Raw genomic sequence first — 19784 nt, 5'->3', positions numbered from 1 at the left:
GGAGGAAAAGAGAGAAGTTGAGTCTCTAGAGGGGTCTATCTAGATGAAAGCCATGGTGAGATGTGCTATGATGGACCACCCAGCTTTCCTAGGAGCAGAAGTGAGATTCCTACTAGGACTTGGTAAGAGACACAGAAAATAATATTTCATTTTATTAAAACTAATTTGATAGTGTGGGTGAAATTATACCATCTAGATTGGCGAATAAATAAATAATTAAATTAATTGATCATCTCCATATTGAGATGTAGTCTTAGGATATTGTGAGGCTTCATTCTACCTGCAGAAGAATCTAGACTCATAATCTAGCAAAGCATTAAATTATTGCTTTTATATATATATATATTGATAGAACATTCTTCGCCAAGCTAAGTGATGGATTCCCAGAGGAAGGACTTGTTTCAAATCCTTCCCATATAAGATCCTAGATCCCTGTTTGTCTTAATAGTCTTACCAAAGTTATATATGTGAAAATAGTCCAGGATGGGGCGGAAGGATACAGTTATCTCTTCTAAGTTATATCCTTGAATGGATTTGCCCATCTTGAAGTCATGTGATGTGTAGTTGGTTAGGGGGGGGGGGCAGAATGTATTTAGCATTCTATAATGATGTCTAGGATTAGACATGCCCATCTTGATATCATGAGGTTTTCTCTGAACAGAAGTAATGTATATAACTTATGTTCTTACTTTGATATCCTAACCTAATAATAGCTTGGTTATAATGTGACAAGTTATTTCCACTCACATGTATTGTTAAGCTTGAAATGCTTTATATTAACGCTATATATATTCATTTGCATGTATCGTGTTTATTTACTTATATATGTTTATAACCTTGTAACCAATAAATCTGCATATTTTTATAATACCTGTGTATTATTGTATAATGCAGAACTACATTTTATCATTAACGTCATCTCACGTCAAAAAGAACTTATTTATCTGAGGAAATAGTCGGACTCAGATGTGAATTGTATCAATTAGGTTGTCTACAATTCACCAGGTCATGATTTTAAGAATTTATGACAAATTTTATAAACTTAATTTTTTTATGGTTAATTATTTTTATGACTATAATTAATAATTCTTAATTGAATTATTACCCACCGACAGTTTATAGGTCTCATTAAAGGTAAAAAAAGTTCTGAAATGATTTATCTTTGTCTCATTTTTTTATATCACAGAAACCTGACATTTTAACAGGGGTGTGTAGACTTTTTATATCCACTTGTTCTTTTACAAGCTGATACAAATAGTGCCCCCATGACAGAGCGGAGATGGTGTCAGGAGTAAGTTTGTGTTAATGTCAATGTTTATTTTGCCCTTCGTCTGATCCGTCATAAAAACAACACCCAAAAAACGGACCCTGTCTTTTGAGCATTTGCCTTCACATGCTCAGCATTTGGTCAGTAATACATCAATATTGATAATGCCCAAAAATAACAGAAGTGGATCCAAAACAGAGATGACACGTAAACTGAATAGTTGCATGTTTTCTGTGTTTTGTACCATCTACTGCTTCTGGCTACCAAATCACAAACAATTTTCTTATTTTTTTGAACGGGGGACAAAAAAAAAAGCTTATTTAACAAACAGGATATTAACACACATAAAATACAACACAGAAGGGGCAAAACCACAAGATTTAAAAAACAAACTGGAAAAACAAAGTGCTTCATCAACAAGAATGGATTGACGGCCAGTCACAGGGTGACCACGAGGGTAATGCATACGGCTCAAGAAATGAATGGGGTTATGGCTGATAACTGGAGGACAGTCCAGCAAACAAGCCGACTCCAGCTCATTCCATGATGAGCTGGGTTGCTGATAAGTGGATTCTAAAGTGTCTGAAGAAATGCGAGTAAAGACATTGGAATAAATTGTCCACTTCCTCCAACGTGACCTCGTCCTTTGATTTATGAATATCATTCCATAATGTCTTGAAGTCCTCTGCGTGGATGGCATAAGAAATGTACATGCGAGGTTTGATGGGCACAGAGAAAACAAACTCTAATGCCGAAACTGATCCAGACATGTCATACCTGTTCCACATCGCTGTTGGCCACATAAGATCCTGAGAACTGATCACCAGATTACCGAAACAACAGTCAAATTTTCTTTGGAACCACGTCCCTACGATAGTCGTGAGCACCACGGAGCCGTTATACAGGAAGAGTCAAGTAAATATCTTAGGTAACACCTCCAATAGATCGTCCTCTTTGTTCGTCCTGCAGAACCAACCTGTCCACACTATCCAGTCCTCTGTGCTTGCCTTGGTGAGTGGAGGCTTGGATAAAATGTGTATGAGCACAGCCAGTGGATCTCTGTCCTTTCATTTGAGTCTGGGTAAACATGAAAATTTGGCTTTTAGGTTCAGCTCTGAGTCCACTTCAATAGCAAGACGCTTCTGCATCACGGCTGCTATGTGGGCAGCCAGGTGCTTTGAATACTCTTTCAGTCTGGTGTATGAGAAATTATACATCGGTGTCACGCTGTACAGAGTCCATTGTTTTTCAAGGAGAAAAACAGCCTGTGCTGGATCAAGTGCACTGCGGGATTTTTTGTTTTAGACAAGCTTTGAAATGCAGACCGTCGAAGTGCAGAGGTCAAGCTTCCGGGAGGATACCTTGAGCTGTGAAAATGACTGCTCCTTCGTGCCGATGACCTACTTCTGGTGGTTAACACCCCATCAGTTGGTGTTTGCATATCCTAGCGATAAATGATGCTCCCGTTCATTGACTGTAAAGCGAGATCTTGACAAACAAATGTATCAAACTCTGCCGCCATATTTCTAGGCGCCACATCTCCAGTCCCCTTACCAGCCAGATTTACCAGCATCTGTTCCAGGACATGAAGGAGTGGAATGACATTGTTTATCCTGTAGTCCTGGTGATTGAAAAATAACATGGCCTCCTCAAAGGGCCTGAGCGAACGGCAGGTGTCATGCATGAGCTGCCACTGGCTGACATCGAAGTTACACAGGGGACTACTCCTGTCCACTTGGATCTTCAGGAAATCGTTGATGGCCTTTCTCTGTTCGTACAGTCAGTACAACATATGGAGGGTGGAATTCCAACAGGTGAAAACTTCGCATATCAGCCTATGTTGGGGGATGCCGTTCTACCGCTGCAGCTCAAGGAGGGTGTGCTTTGCGGTGTACGAGTGGCTGAAGTGCATGCAAAGTTTCCTGGCCATTTTTAGGATGTCTTGCAGATGGGTGGAACCGCTTGACAACCAGATTGAACACGTGTGCTATGCAGGGCGCGTGGCTCAGCCATTCTTGACGCAGCGCCGACACCATGTTCTTCCGTTGTCGGTCACCATGGTTCCGATTTTGAGTTGTCACAGAGAAAGACAGGATTTGATTTCTTGCTGAAGGACACGGAGAAGTTCCTGCTCTGTGTGACTCCAATCGCCCAGGCAAACAAGGTGCAGAACAGCGTGAGAGTGATGAGAGGGGTTGCACATGGCTTGCACACACTACATGCCTGCAACATAATTCTTGGATCTCTACATGAAAATAATGTATTTAGTGTAAATTGTGAGAGGGGCATATTTGGAGACATTGACTTCACAAGAGATACAGAGCAGCGGAGTTTACTTTGAAATGTAAAATTTCAACACTGCATAATTCAGCCCATACAGCAAAAGGAGGTGTACAGTCACCCATCAATTTTCCCCAAAAAAGACTGTTTCACATAACACATTTCACCACTACATAATTCGGCCCATACCACAAAATGAAGTGTGCATTTACCCATACATTTTCCAAAAAAAAAGCCAGTGTCACGTAAAGAATTTCACCACTAAGAAAGTCGTTCCATATCGCAAAAGGAGGTGTACCGTACATTCACCCATACATTTTCCGAAAAAGAACCAGTGTCACAGAAAGAGTTTCACCACTAAGAACTTCAGTCCATACAGCAAAAGGCAGTGTACATGCATCCATTCATTTTCTGAAAAACAGCCAGTGTCACAGAAAGATTTTCACCACTAAGTACGTCGTTCCATACTGCAAAATGAGGTGTACATTCACCCATAAATTTTCCAAAAAAGAGTCAGTGTCACATAAAAAATTCCATGGCAAAAAGGGTTTTACCACATATAACTGCACCGCTGAACGGCAAGTAGGCCCTTAATTGAGAGGGGTCGCACATGGCTTGCATAAACTTCATGCTTCCAACTTAAATTTGGATCTCTACATGAAAATAATGTATTTGCTGTAAAACGCGAGAGGGGCATTGCTGGAGACATTGCCTTCACAAGGCATAGAGAACAAGATTTCAGCCATCTATATTTGCTTCCAGCTTTTTACTGCTCCTGAATTAAAATTGGGGCAACCAGCTTTAGCTTCCTCTGATGTGTATGCCTACGAAGTCCTTTTGTTATACTGTAACTGCACCGCTAAACGGCAATTAGGCCCACATTTTTTTATATTTTTACACAAAAGACTTTTCAAAAGATAAGTGCAATGCAGGACGGCAAATATATTTGTATTTCGCCAGTAAAACAGGGCAAACTGGGCTGTAAAATATCTCTGCAGAGCTGAACAGCAAATAGGTCCAAATTTTTAAATATTTTTACACAAAAGGCTTTCAACAGATAAGTACAACTATGAACGGTGAATATACACTGCCTGTCCATAAAAAAAGTCGCCACCTGGATTTAACTAAGCAAATAGTTATGAGACTCCTATTGGATAATTACTGCATCGGCGATTATCTTTCAGCTGGCAATAAGTTATTTTAACCCCAACTGGTGCAATGAGTTGCTTCTCATTTCTTAAACAACCATGTCGAAAGACACATCTCGTGGTCGTGGAAAAGATGTTACTCTGTTTGAGAAGGGTCAAATCATTGGCATGCATCAAGCAGAGAATACATCTAAGGAGATTGCAGAAACTACTAAAATTGGGTTAAGAACTGTCCAACGCATTATTAAAAACTAGAAGGATAGTGGAGACCCATCATATTCGAGGAAGAAATGTGGCAGGAAAAAAGTCCTGAATGATTGTGATCGGCGATCACTTAAACGTTTGGTGAAATCAAATCGAAGAAAAACAACAGTAGAACTCAGGGCTATGTTTAATAATGAAAGTAAGAGCATTTCCACACGCACAATGCAAAGGGAACTCAAGGGATTGGGACTGAACAGCTGTGTAGCCGTAAGAAAACCACTAATCAGTGAGGCAAACCAGATAAAAAGGCTTCAATTTGCTAGGGAGCATAAAGATTGGACTATGGAGCAATGGAAGAAGGTCATGTGGTCTGATGAGTCCAGATTTACCCTGTTCCAGAGTAATGGGTGCATCAGGGTAAGAAGAGAGGCAGATGAAGTGATGCACCCATCATGCCTAGTGCCTACTGTACAAGCTCGTGGGGGCAGTGCTATGATCTGGGGTTGCTGCAGTTGGTCAGGTCTAGGTTCAGCAACAGTATGTGCTCCAAGAATGAGGTCAGCTGACTACCTGAACATACTGAATGACCAGGTTATTCCATCAATGGATTTTTTTCTTCCCTGATAACACGGGCATATTCCAAGATGACAATGCTCAAAATCATCGGGCTCAAATTGTGAAAGAGTGGTTTAGGGAGCATGAGACATCATTTTCACACATGGATTGGCCACCACCGAGTCCAGACCTTAAACCCATTGAGAATCTTTGGGATGTGCTGGAGAAGGCTTTGTGCAGCAGTCAGACTCTACCATCATCAATGCAAGATCTTGGTGACAAATAAGTGCAAAACTGGATGGAAATAAATCTTGTGACACTGCAGAAGCTTATCGAAACAATGCTACAGCTAATGCGTGCCGTAATAAAAGCTAAAGGCGGTCCAACAAAATATTAGAGTGTGTGACCTATTTTTTTAGGTGGCGACTTTTTTTCGGGAGGCAGTGTATGTGTATTTCGTTACCAATACACGGCAAACTGGGCTGTAAAATATCTCACTGCACCGCTGAAGGACAAATAAGCCAAAGATTTAAATATTTTTACACAAAAAGCTTTTAACAGATAAGTACAACTTTGAACGGCGAATATATTTGCATTTCGCCACTAATACACAGTAAACTGGGCTGTAAAATATCTCACTGCACCATTGAACGTCAAATAGGCCCAAATTTTTTAATATTTTTACACAAAAGGCTTTCAACAAATAAGTACCACTATGAATGGAAAATATATTTGTATTTCGGCACTAATACACGGCAAACTTAAAAATCTTATTTGAGATGTAAAATATCTCACTGCACCGCTAACGGTAATTAGGCCTAATTTTTAAAAATTTTTACCCAAAGGCTTTCCAACAGATAAGTGCAACTATGAACGGCAAATATATTTGTACAGTCATGTCCATAAATATTGGGACATCGACACAATTCTAACATTTTTGGCTCTATACACCACCACAATAGATTTGAAATGAAACGAACAAGAGGTGCTTTAACTGCAGACTGTCAGCTTTAATTTGAGGGTATTTACATCCAAATCAGGTGAACGGTGTAGGAATTACAACAGTTTGCATATGTGCCTCCCACTTGTTAAGGAACCAAAAGTAATGGGACAATTGGCTTCTCGGCTGTTCCATGGCCAGGTGTGTGTTATTCCCTCATTATCCCAATTACAATGAGCAGATAAAAGGTCCAGAGTTCATTTCAAGTGTGCTATTTGCATTTGGAATCTGTTGCTGTCAACTCTCAAGATGAGATCCAAAGAGCTGTTACTATCAGTGAAGCAAGCCATCATTAGGCTGAAAAAGCACAACAAACTCATCAGAGAGATAGCAAAACATTAGGCGTGGCCAAAACAACTGTTTGGAACATTCTTAAAAAGAAGGAATGCATCGGTGAGCTCAGCAACACCAAAAGACCCGGAAGACCACGGAAAACAACTGTGGTGGATGACCGAAGAATTCTTACCCTGGTGAAAAAAACACCCTTCACAACAGTTGACAAGATCAAGAACACTCTCCAGGAGGTAGGTGTATGTGTGTCAAAGTCAACAATCAAGAGAAGACTTCACCAGAGTGAATACAGAGGGTTCACCACAAGATGTAAACCATTGGTGAGCCTCAAAAACAGGAAGGCCAGATTAGAGTTTGCCAAAGGACATCTAAAAAAAACTTCACAGTTCTGGAACAACATCCTATGGACAGATGAGACCAAGATCAACTTGTACCAGAGTGATGGGAAGAGAAGAGTATGGAGAAGGAAAGGAACTGCTCATGATCCTAAGCGTACCACCTCATCAGTGAAGCATGGTGGTGGTAGTGTCATGGCGTGGGCATGTATGGCTGCCAATGGAACTGGTTCTCTTGTATTTATTGATGATGTGACTGCTGACAAAAGCAGCAGGATGAATTCTGAAGTGTTTTGGGCAATATTATCTGCTCATATTTAGCCAAATGCTTCAGAACTCATTGGACGGTGCTTCACAGTGCAGATGGACAATGACACAAAGCATACTGCAAAAGCAACCAAAGAGTTTTTTAAGGGAAAGAAGTGGAATGTTATGCAATGGCCAAGTCAATAACCTGGCCTGAATCTGATTGAGCATGCATTTCACTTGTTGAAGACAAAACTGAAGGGAAAATGCCCCAAGAACAAGCAGGAACTGAAGACAGATTGCAGTAGAGGCCTGGCAGAGCATCACCAGGGATGAAACCCATCGTCTGGTGATGTCTATGCGTTCCAGACTTCAGGCTGTAATTGACTGCAAAGGATTTGCAGCCAAGTATTAAAAAGTGAAAGTTTGATTTATGATTATTATTCTGTCAGATTACTTTTGGTCCCTTAACAAGTGGGAGGCACATATGCAAACTGTTGTAATTCGTACACCGTTCACCTGATTTGGATGTAAATGCCCTCAAATTAAAGCTGACAGTCTGCAGTTAAAGCACATCTTGTTCGTTTCATTTCAAATTCATTGTGGTGGTGTATAGACCAAAAAATGTATTGATGTCCCAATATTTATGGACCTAACTGTATTTCGCCACTAATACACGGCAAACTGGGCTGTTAAATATCTCACTGCAACGCTGAGTGGCAAAGATATTTTCCCTTTTCCACTAATACATGCAAAAAAGGGCTTTAAAACAGATAAGTGCACCACTGAGCGGCAAATGTATTTTACTTTGGCATATATCAAGGGAAGAAAAACTGAACTGGATCGCACATCCACAATGCTATGATTTTTTTTTTTTTTTTCAATAATAATTACAAAACATTTAAACAAAGCAAAAAGGAAAAACACACAAAAAGGACTTATACACATATAAAAGAGATATTACTATCGTTTTAACATCATCACAGACCGTGGCATTAAATCCAGCTCTGTAAACTCAAGCCTAATACCTTTAGCTGATAGCCCGAACCCCATACTCCCCCCTCGTACCTGTCCACATACACCACCCAACAAACCGAGATAGTCAGTCCAACTCGCTTCTACAAGACAGAGGAATATCGCGTACCTTGCCTTCGCCTCTCAACCTCCTCATAAAGCTTTATTTAGGACATAATCCGTCTCCACTCCTCAAATGCAGGAGATATGGGGGAACCCCATCTCTTGATTATCAGAACCTTTGCTATCAAGCAGCCCTTCAGCCAGATGAATTGATGTACGGAAGAGTTTTTTGGTATGTAGGAACCCAAAATCACGGAAATCATATCCGGTACACAAGATTGGGGGAAATCCCCCTGAAGTGCTGTAAATATCTGCTCCCAAAACCGCTTTATCACACTACATTCCCATAAAAGATGGATATATCCAGCATTGGGGCTGCCACACTTTTGACCAAAAAATTCACGACCTCTGTTATTAGCAAACTTAGCCTTCATTTGTGGTGTATAATATAAATTTTAAACTGGATCAATCAATAACTGGTTGCAGATACTACCTTTTTCGTATTTTGGAAAATCTGTGGCCAGGGAAGAGGGAAAGTTTTCAGTTCCTACTCCCATTTAGGTATACTTTTCAAGGAAATCCCCGTGGACAGTGAAACTCGCATTTTCGAATAAATCTGTGCCATTTTCATCTTTTTCCCTAAGTGAAAAAAACAATAATCAAAAAATGAATGTTGTTGAGTAATCATATATGTTTTATTAAGTGTAGCTTCGTATGCATGTTTTTAACGTGCATGCATAAATTGGTCTAAAAAAAGAGATATTTGTGAAATTGAAGTCCCCTAAGACTTTAAAACGATCTGCGACAAATAGATGTGCCACTCTAGTGATACCCCTACGACTCTAATAAGTGTGATCGGTTATTTTCAAAAATTATGGTAAGTTCTGATTCTCCCACAACGGGGTAAAATGAAAAACATGTGACACCTGCAAAGTCGTTTTCAATATATCCCAGACCCTCTGCAGAGTTCTCGGGATTAAACAACTAGTGTCCAAATCTCCAAACTGCTGTTTCTAAGTGCGTAAAAATATTATCAAGTGACCTACCTGTTACCATAATTAAATATTGCCCAAGTGCATTCTCTCTAAAATTACAGCATCTTTGTAGCTGCACAGAAAAAAAAATACCCTTGAAAAAAAGGAAGTGATAGTCCCCCTTCTGACTGGGCCAGCCACAAATACCTCTGCTTTATACGAACCCTCTTCCTCTCCCAAATTAGATCGTTTATTAAAGCTTCCAGTCTATAAAAAAAGGCATCCTCTATCCAGATGGGGGAGGCACAGATCGGGTACAAAACCAGAGCTAGTATGATAATTTTTACTAATGCCAGTCGATCAGATTGCGATATTAACAATTTTTGCCAGGCGCTGATTTTCCCCTTTACTTTATCTATTACCAGGGAAAGATTTAACTCATAATATCTACCCATAGGGACACCTATCTTTATCCCCAGATAGTCCAGAGAGTCATCCAAAGACAACATCCAGACCCGGGAACCCCCGGCATTTCGATTTAGCGGGAGGAGTGAGGACTTAGCCCAGTTGACTAAGTAACCAGACAATAGACTAAACTACTCTATCACCTGCATAACATAGGGAACAGCTTTCCAGCCCTGATCCAGACAGAGAATAACATTGTCTGCGTAGTGCCTAATTTTATCGCTCTCTCCCGCTACCCCGAAGCCCCAAATCTGACCATTCAAACGAATCCTACAAGCCAACGGCTCCATAAATAAAAGGGGGGAGAGCAGGCAACCCTGTCTCGTATTGCGTTGAAGCTCAATAATAGAGGAATTAACCCCATCAATGTTAACTTGGGCTATTGGTTGAGTATATAACAGTTGAGTCATTGCGATAAAAGTAGTCCCTAATCGAAAATGTGCCATAGTTCACCACAGGAAGGACCACTCCACCCTGTCGAATGCTTGAGCAGCATCCAGAGACAGGATGGAGTGGTCTGGTCCCCCCCCTACCGACAGGTTCAAATACACCCCATAGAGATTTGCCTGAATCTGTCTCCCAGGAATAAATTCTGTTTGATTAGAATGAACCAGGGCTGCAATTACCCGTTTAAGACGGTTTGCTAAAGATTTTGCAAAGATCTTATAGTCTGTATTAAGGAGTGATATGGGCCTGTAAGACCCAACCTCACTACCGTCCTTATCTTTTTTTAAAAATTAAAGTGATAATTGCCTCCCTGAAAGATGGAGGGAGAGATCATTATCTATATGATTCATGCAGAATATGGAGAAGTACCTTAGCGTGGTATCTATAAAGTTCAAATGGCAAACCATCCGCCCCGGGGGGAGAGTTATATTTAACCGAGCGAAGGGCATCCTCTAACTCTGCCTGTCGTATAGGATGATCAAGCATTCCGGTTTCCTGAGGCGAGAGAAAAGGCATTTCTAATTGGTCCAAATAGTCCTCAATTTTTGAAGGACTACATACCGTTTCAGATCTATATATAGTAGAATAATACTCGGCGAATTCCTGTCTGATCTGCTCTGGATCCTTGACTATCTGGCCCCGAGTATTTCTAATATACCTAATTTTAGTCCCACCCCTTTGATTAGCGACCAGTGCAGCTAACAATTTCCCTGTTTTTCCCTCCTCACTAAAACGCCTCTGTCCTTGAAAAAAGAGTTTATGTTGGGCCTTGTTTACCATAAAAGTCCTATATTGTTGGTTAGCATCTTTCAGTTCTATGCATAGTGAATCCGTACCGTGTTTCGTCAAAGCCCCCTGCAACCTTCTAACTGTCTCCCTCATTGCATTTTCCTGCTTATGGAACTCCACTCGTTGTCTTTTTATTTTACCGCAATAGAGGCCTCTAATGTAAGCCTTCAAAGCGTCCCATACAAAATGGATATGGGTGGAGCCCTCATTCCGATGCCAAAATTCAAGAATCTCTGCATTGATTAAATCCCGCTCACTAATGACCTCCAACCAATAAGGGTTCAGTCTAAAGGTTATATTGTTGCTCATATTTACCCCCACTCCCCTGAGCAGAAGCAATACCGGAGAATGGTCAGAGATTCCATGCAGTTCATATTTCATCTTCACCACTTGATCAGACATAGCCCCGTTTGCAAACGCTAAGTCGATTCTTGACATTGACCTGTACGTCCGGCCAAAGCATGAGTACGCTCTTTTTCTCCATACAAATGACGCCAGACATCAACCCATGCAGGCTCCTGGATAATGCTACAGAGGAGAGACCGAGTATGCCCCCTCTCAGGGGAGAGAGATATCCTATCCAGTCTCGGATCCAATACCGAATTAAAATCACCCACCAGTAACAACGGGCACGGGGGTTTACTGCAAATAAACGTAGACAGCAAAGATAGAGCAGTGGACGCAAAAGGGGGAGGCACATAGACAAAGGCTAAAATAGTCTCCTGTCCACTCCACTGACCGTAAAGAAGCACAAATCGACCCTCCCTATCCACCCAAACATCCAACGGCTGAAAATCAACTCCATGATGGATATACACACTCACACCACTCGAATATGATGATAGGTATGAGTGGTATTCCAATTTCGCCCATCGCCTCTTTAATTGGGGGAGCTTATCAGCCATTGCATGCGTCTCCAATAAGGCCACAATTGCCGGGAGGTGCCGAGCCATAACATCAAACACCACTGTCCTTTTAACTCTATCCCCCAGCCCTCGCACATTCCAACACAGAACCTTTCGCGTCATTCTAGGCTATCCAAAGCCAAAACACTCCGCAGACCGGAAGGAGGGGGAAGAGAGGCCCCCTAGGCCCAGCGACAGCAGCCAACCCCCCCACCCCCTCCCATTCCCTAATACCCACCCCCCACCCATAACCACTACCCCAACCCACCATTTGGCTCACAGAGAATGTTATCCCCATCAACCTCTTCCACTTCGCCAACCCCACTCCCGATCAAACCCCACTCCTCACTCCACACCACCATATAGCCAACGTATAAAAATGTAGACATCATCAAACAATGAGAAATCCCAATGGGAGTTACAAACCGGCCGAATCAAGCCACTGTGCAGCCTCTGTAGGTGTGGGAAAAAATTGCACAGAATCGTTATGAACCACCCTGAGTTTAGCCGGATACAACATCGCATACTTTATGTGTGCGGAAATTAATCTTTTTTTAACGTCAAAGAAAGACCGCCTTTTATTTTGTGTTTCACGACAAAAATCAGGGTATATTTGAACGTCGTTCCCATCAAAACCAATTTTGTGAAGTTCTCTTTTACGTCTGAGTACCCAATCACGATGCTTGGAGCAAACCAATCTAGCTAATAAAGCTCTAGGGGGTGCACCTGGGGGGGAAGTTCCTCGGGAAGATTCTATGGGCTCGCTCTACACAAAACGTAGAGAGATCATAATCCGCTCCCAATGTTTGTACCAGCCACTTTTGCACAAAGTCCGCTGGGTTCTCTTGTTCCACCCCCTCAGGGAACCCCACCAATCTTATATTGTTCCTCCGAGATCTATCCTCCAGATCTATCAATTAATTTTTCAACCCAAGACATCCCTGCTCCACACCCTCATGGCATTTTTTTGTTATACCCAACTCCTTTTTCACAGCCACTGTCTCCAACTCCAGTTTTGTGATTTCATCCCTAATTATGGTAATATCCCCCTGTAACGCCGCCATTGTGGTTGTTAATTGAGATACGGTGCTATTAGTCATATTCACTGCCCCCAAAATTTCAGCTAATTTATTATTAACACTATCCAAGCCTTCCCTATCAACCTCCTTAACTTCCATAGAAACCAACATTGTAGCGGTAGGCTTATTTGCCCCCGATTCAAGGTGGGCTCCTGCTTTTTGGGATTCCCCCCTAGTTTTGGGCAGGGAGACCTCAAAAATATATCTAAGCGTGCTTGTGGGCTACTCCTTCCCCCCCCCCATTTCCGAAACTTGGTGGCATTATACCTGGATATGATACTGCACTATATCAAAAAAGCCCGGCACAAAACCTGGAGAAAAGGAAAGGGAGTTCAACTCATAGAAGATAAATCAAAAACAAACAACTATAACACTAATTTCAAAGCATAGTAAAAAACCACATGTTACAGAGATAATAGAGGATGAACTGGGTTAGGAATTGAATGTTATTGGGGGGGGTGGAGCTTGCAGCAGAGCTGTACAGACGCACATCACTGGAGCTCTGTGCATAACCTGTATCTAAACATCTATAACTTCGCCAAAATTGGATCCTCGAGCCTAAAAATGCCAACACTCGGCTCAGAACAACACGTGGAGCAGAAAGATACCTTTTTTGTCGACCTTCGCCACAGCCGGCTGTAGCGGCCTACGGCTTCACACACGACACCGGGCCAAAGTTTAGAGCGGAGTCGCGGCACCCACGCCACCCTTCGGCCGCCCGGGGTCTCATAAGCATTCAAAGGGACTAGCGGACATCCGAACCCGCCAACGTTCAGCGATCCCAAGTCCGGATCCCGACTGAAGCCGGTAAAGTGCAACAGAGGGAACCCCGCCAGCTCCGTGCAGCTGCTACCCGTCAGCAGTAGCAAGCGTCCTAGTCCCGTTATACCGGCATCCTTATCGACAGACTTGGCTGACAGCTCTTGAAAAATAAGGACCATTATTTTGTGGTTCCCCGCCACAATTCGGGACATCCTTTTTGGCCTCACGCCTCATTGATCGGGCAACACTCCTTGAGGCCTACTCGGGCCTTGTCAGTAGCCAGAACCCAGGCCTAAGCTACTTCACCACAGTTGGAGGCACGACCCTGCTTACCCGATCTACCGAGACTGCGGCCGTTTCGTGGAGCCTGCCGTCATCCTGCACCCAGAACTGACGTTCAGAGGCGTCTGCACCCGGTACCGATTGAGGACGCAACAATACCGCGCGACCGGAGAGACACACCGCACACATCCAGGCGCGGGAATACAGGTCAGTGTCCCTCACGTCCCGGCCCGAACCCACATAGACATCCCGGCTCAAAGGCAGGCCACCACTAAGAAACAAAACCCATAGAACCAATATATTTAAGGGGCACGACTGTGACCACAACGCCTTGCAGGGCTGGGTCCGGAAAAGGTAGGCCCGGCATAACGCACAGACAACCGCAGCTGATCCACCTGAGGGCACAGCCCTAATATTTTGCCTGGTCTCTAAAAGACTGATCCATAACAAGCATAGTTTGGGGTCTCTGGCCCAATTTTTTCAGCCTCTTCCCAGAGGAATAATTGAGGCACCATAATGCAGATTTACATGTAATCAGCGGCTGCGGCCAGTGAGGACCACAGGATAAGAGGGACTTGCAATATCCTTATATCATCCTGTACTTCTTCAGCGCTTCTACACCCGTAGAACCGGCAATTTCAGACACCTGTTTCAACAGTGATGGTCAAAATCGGCCCAGGCAAACCCAGGCCTCCCTCCAATAAGTGTCTTTTGGGCTCATTAGACTCTTACATGCAGAAACGCCTCCCTGCACCACCTGCAAAGATCCACGCCCACTGGCTCTTTACTCAAAGATCCCACCTCCAGTAATCCTTCAGAGATGGAAAGTGACCAGGAAGACGATACAAGCTTACCCATATCCAGAGCGTTCCTGGGACAGGCCCTTTCAAGAGCACTTGAACCAGTGGTGAAAGAACTTCAAGATATAAAACAAGAAATGAAATACATGGGAGGAAGAATGGAACAAAATTGTTAATTGGATGGAAGACCAGGAGAACAGAGCAAGGCGCAACAACCTGCGACTCAAGGGAATCCCAGAATCCATTTCTCCAGAGGCCTTCCCTGACACAGTCAAACAAATATTCTCATCCATACTGGGAGACAAATACCTTCTGGAGATCTCCATTGAAAGAGCACACAGAGCACTGCGGGACAAACCACAAGCGTCAGACCCACCAAGAGATGTAATCTGTCGCCTCTTCAACTCCAGAGTGAGAGATGACATCTTAAAGTTTGCTCGTACCAAACCCATGGTCAAAGTGGAGGGGTCTGAAATATCAATATATCAACACCTAGCCAGAGTCACCTTATCAAAAAGAAATATGCTTCGTCCTTTAACAGAAATACTATGTCATAGGAGCATTCCATACAGATGGCTATTCCCGTTTGGCCTCTCCTTCACTGTTGAAGGGAAACAATATATTTTGAGAGACCACTCTGAACTGGCGGATATCCTATCCTCACTCCAGATCACAGATGTTGACATCCCGGACTGGTCTCCAATACTAAATCTCACCAGCCTCCCGACGATTCCTCCACCCATGCCATGGGAAACCGCAGCCAAAAATGACAGGGTAAACTGACCCCAAGATGGCTCAATGTCGACCCCACCTGAGAACTGACCTGATTTAGGTGATGTCTACTTACTGCTACCCCCTGGGTACAATCTCCTCAGTACATCTACTGAATGTATTCACTGTTTATTACAGTTGTTCTTTTTTGCTGATTTCACCTCTACTTCTATAATTTTACTTTTGGTGCGGGGTGAGGGAGGGAACCGTGACTTTATATAATTTATATAAAAATTATATTCTAGTCCAAGTTGTATCCCCACATCCGCTGGGAGGCTGTTGCGGGTATTCCCCTCACCCCTTACTACTCCTTATGCTTAGATAGCTGGCTTGGATATTTCTCTCCAACCCAGTGTATATTTCTGACTTGTTAACTCCCTCATATTATTCAGAGCTTTGTTACAATGAATATGGCCCTCATGGCTGTAGCCTTTCTATATCAACACATATGTTAGGTATACTCAGTTTTCTTCTGTGTTTTCATATGTTTTTTACATTTTGGATGTTACAACTATTGTCCTTACAGACAAATTCCTACTACTTGCTACCCCCCCCCCCCGTCTCCCTTTAATTCACGATCCCTGGACCTCCCATCCTACGTCACCCAGGTATAATATAGAAGCTCGAATGCCATCTTACTATCCCCCTCCATGACCACCATACACCTAATCACTTAAAATGTTAGAGGTCTGAACTCACCGATCAAGCGCAGCCAATTACTCCACACACTGAAAAAATCACGAGCTGACATCCTGTTCTTACAGGAAACCCACTTCCTCACAGAAAAGACCCCTTCTTTCCAAAAGCATTTACATAACCATTGGTACCACTCACATACCCCCACAAAGAACTCCAAAGGAGTGGCCATAGCCTTTTCCAAACACACCACATTCGAACTTGAGAGTTCATATAAAGATATAGAGGGCAGACAGCTTATTCTCATTGGGTGGCTGAATGGTAAACAGGTCACCTTAGCGAACCTTTATGCCCCCAACGTACAGCAACCCCAATGGATTAGGGACTCCACGACACTGATACATAGCATGACAAAGGGAGAACTAGTGGTAGGTGGTGATCTCAACGTTGCCCTTTATCCGCTCCTTGACACATCCTCTAGACGATCCACCCTCTCATACAAGGCATTAAGCCATATCAAGAAATCATTGCAAATATTATCCTTGACTGATGCGTGGCGCTTTCTCCACCCTTCAGTGAAGGACTACACCCTGTACTCAGCACCACACAATTCTTACCACAGAATTGATTACTTTTTCCTTCAGCAGTAATCTCTCCCTAAAATACAATCTTCTACAATAGGTTCGGGAGTACATTAGGATCACTCTCCGTTAGGAATACATATACTAATGTCCGATTGTCCCTCCGCGCGGCCGCCATGGAGACTTAATGAAACTCTCCTCACTACTTCAGAGGTTCATAAAAGAATATCAGAACATCTCAACACGTACTTTAAGTTGAATAGCAATACTGAAGTCTCTATGCCGGTAGTGTGGGAGGCACACAAGGCAACCATTAGAGGCGAACTTATCTCCATTGGCACATATTGCAAAAAACAGAGAGATCAACAAATCAGATCCCTACAGACAGAGATATCCCACCTTGAGAAACTCCATAAACAATCCCTTATAGCGCCAATCCTTCAAAGACTCACAGAAACCCGCCTACAACTTTAACTGCAACTGCATTACCACTTAAAACACTTCAACATTTAGCTTTGACTTTTATGTTGAATACAAATAATAGTAATAGTAGTATGCCAATGTCTAGAAATGTATTGTACATTTTGTTAAACATGGCATACATTCAATTAAACAGCAATACTAGAGGGGCCGAGGGCTATTGTTAAAAATTTTATTTGAGCTGAAAGCATGTATTTACATATCATTAGTTTATCACATGGCCAAAAACTGCACAGCAAAATCGCAAACTCTGGTTGCCAAGGTTTTGCATTGCAGTCTTCGCTAGTGAAATCTTTACAGGTAAAACTCACATTTTTATCTTATTCACCTGGGAAACTTGCAGAGATGACAACACGTTGCAAAAACAAAACAAATCACGGCAAAATGAATTTGGTTTTAACTCCTGTTTTTGACCATGCAGCACACTAACAGCAGGAGTAAATATGTCTTTATAGCATTGTACAACCAAGAAAAATGCTGAGTGGTTGGAGATTCTATAGGTTCTGAAAATATTAAGTTCTGTGTGGTCAGGAAATTTTCTTTAGACATTTAATCTTAAGTAAGACCAGTAGCATAGGAAGGAGATAAACCTGTCTGGTAAGTTAGGTTCAAACATTTTTTTTCATTGTTTCTATTTTTTCTTTTATATTAGAAAAGCCATTCTATATGTTTTATGACACTTTATGTATCTTACTGATACTCAGTGCATAGCAGATTTTAAAAAGATATACAAAACAATTGCTTACACATATAATCGCTAGAGATGAGCGAAATTAAAATTCCTCTTGTACAACATGCAGTATAGGTGGCTGTACACTTTAATATTGAGCTGAGAAGTGAGTTTAATTAGATCTAAGCATAGCATTGTGGATGTGCAATCCAGTTCTGTTTTTCTCCCCTTGATACAGTGGGATGTGAAAGTTTGGGCAACCTTGTTAATCGTCATGATTTTCCTGTATAAATCGTTGGTTGTTACGATTAAAAATGTCAGTTAAATATATCATATAGGAGACACACACAGTGATATTTGAGAAGTGAAATGAAGTTTATTGGATTTACAGAAAGTGTGTTATAATTGTTCAAACAAAATTAGGCAGGTGCATAAATTTGGGCACCACAAAAAAGAAATGAAATCAATATTTAGTAGATCCTCCTTTTGCAGAAATTACAGCCTCTAAACGCTTTCTGTAGGTTCCAATGAGAGTCTGGATTCTGGTTGAAGGTATTTTGGACCATTCCTCTTTACAAAACATCTTTAGTTCATTCAGGTTTGATGGCTTCCGAGCATGGACAGCTCTCTTTAAGTCACACCACAGATTTTCAATTATATTCAGGTCTGGGAACTGAGATGGCCATTCCAGAACATTGTTCCTCTGCATAAATGCCTTAGTGGATTTTGAGCAGTATTTAGGGTCGTTGTCTTGTTGAAAGATCCAGCCCCGGCGCAGCTTCAGCTTTGTCACTGATTCCTGGACATTGGTCTCCAGAATCTGCTGATACTGAGTGGAATCCATGCGTCCCTCAACTTTGACAAGATTCCCAGTCCCTGCACTGGCCACACAGCCCCACAGCATGTTGGAACCACCACCATATTTTACTGTAGGTAGCAGGTGTTTTTCTTGGAATGCTGTGTTCTTTTTCCTCCATGCATAACGCCCTTGTTATGGCCAAATAACTCAATTTTAGTTTTATCAGTCCACAGCACCTTATTTCAAAATAAAGCTGGCTTGTCCAAATGTGCTTTAGCCCACCTCAAGCGGCACTTTTTGTGCTGTGGGCGGAGAAAAGGCTTCCTCTGCATCACTCTCGCATACTGCATCTCCTTGTGTAAAGTGCGCTGAATGGTTGAACGATGCACAGTGACTCCATCTGCAGCAAGATGATGTTGTAGGTCTTTGGTGCTGGTCTGTTGGTTGACTCTGACTGTTCTCACCATTCGTCGCTTCTGTCTATCCGAGATTTTTCTTGGTCTGCCTCTTCGAGCCTTAACTTGAACTGAGCCTGTGGTCTTCCATTTCCTCAATATGTTCCTAAGTGTGGAAACAGACAGCTGAAATCTCTGAGACAGATTTCTGTATCCTTCCCCTAAACCATGATGGTGAACAATCTTTGTCTTCAGGTCATTTGAGAGTTGTTTTGAGACTCCCATGTTGCTACTTTTCAGAGAAAATTAAAAGAGGAGGGAAAATTACAATTGACCCCCTTAAATACTCCTTCTCATAATTGGATTCACCTGTGTATGTAGGTCAGGGGTCACTGAGCTTACCAAGCCAATTTGAGTTCTAATAATTAGTTCTAAAGGTTTTGGAATCAATAAAATGACAACAGTGCCCAAATTTATGCACCTGCCTAATTTTGCTTAAACAATTATAGCACACTTTCTGTAAATCCAATAAACTTCATTTCACTT

General features: G+C 42.2%; 1 pseudogene; it reads right to left on the bottom strand.

Annotated features, from left to right (window-relative positions):
- Positions 1-1818: 1818 nt before the first annotated feature.
- LOC121002671 lies at positions 1819-2708 on the bottom strand (annotated as a pseudogene).
- Positions 2709-19784: the final 17076 nt, after the last annotated feature.

This window comes from Bufo bufo, chromosome 5, assembly GCF_905171765.1.
Source record: "Bufo bufo chromosome 5, aBufBuf1.1, whole genome shotgun sequence".
Taxonomy (NCBI): domain Eukaryota; kingdom Metazoa; phylum Chordata; class Amphibia; order Anura; family Bufonidae; genus Bufo; species Bufo bufo.
Note: the sequence above shows the minus strand (reverse complement) of the source record. Positions and strands in the feature narration are given on the sequence as shown.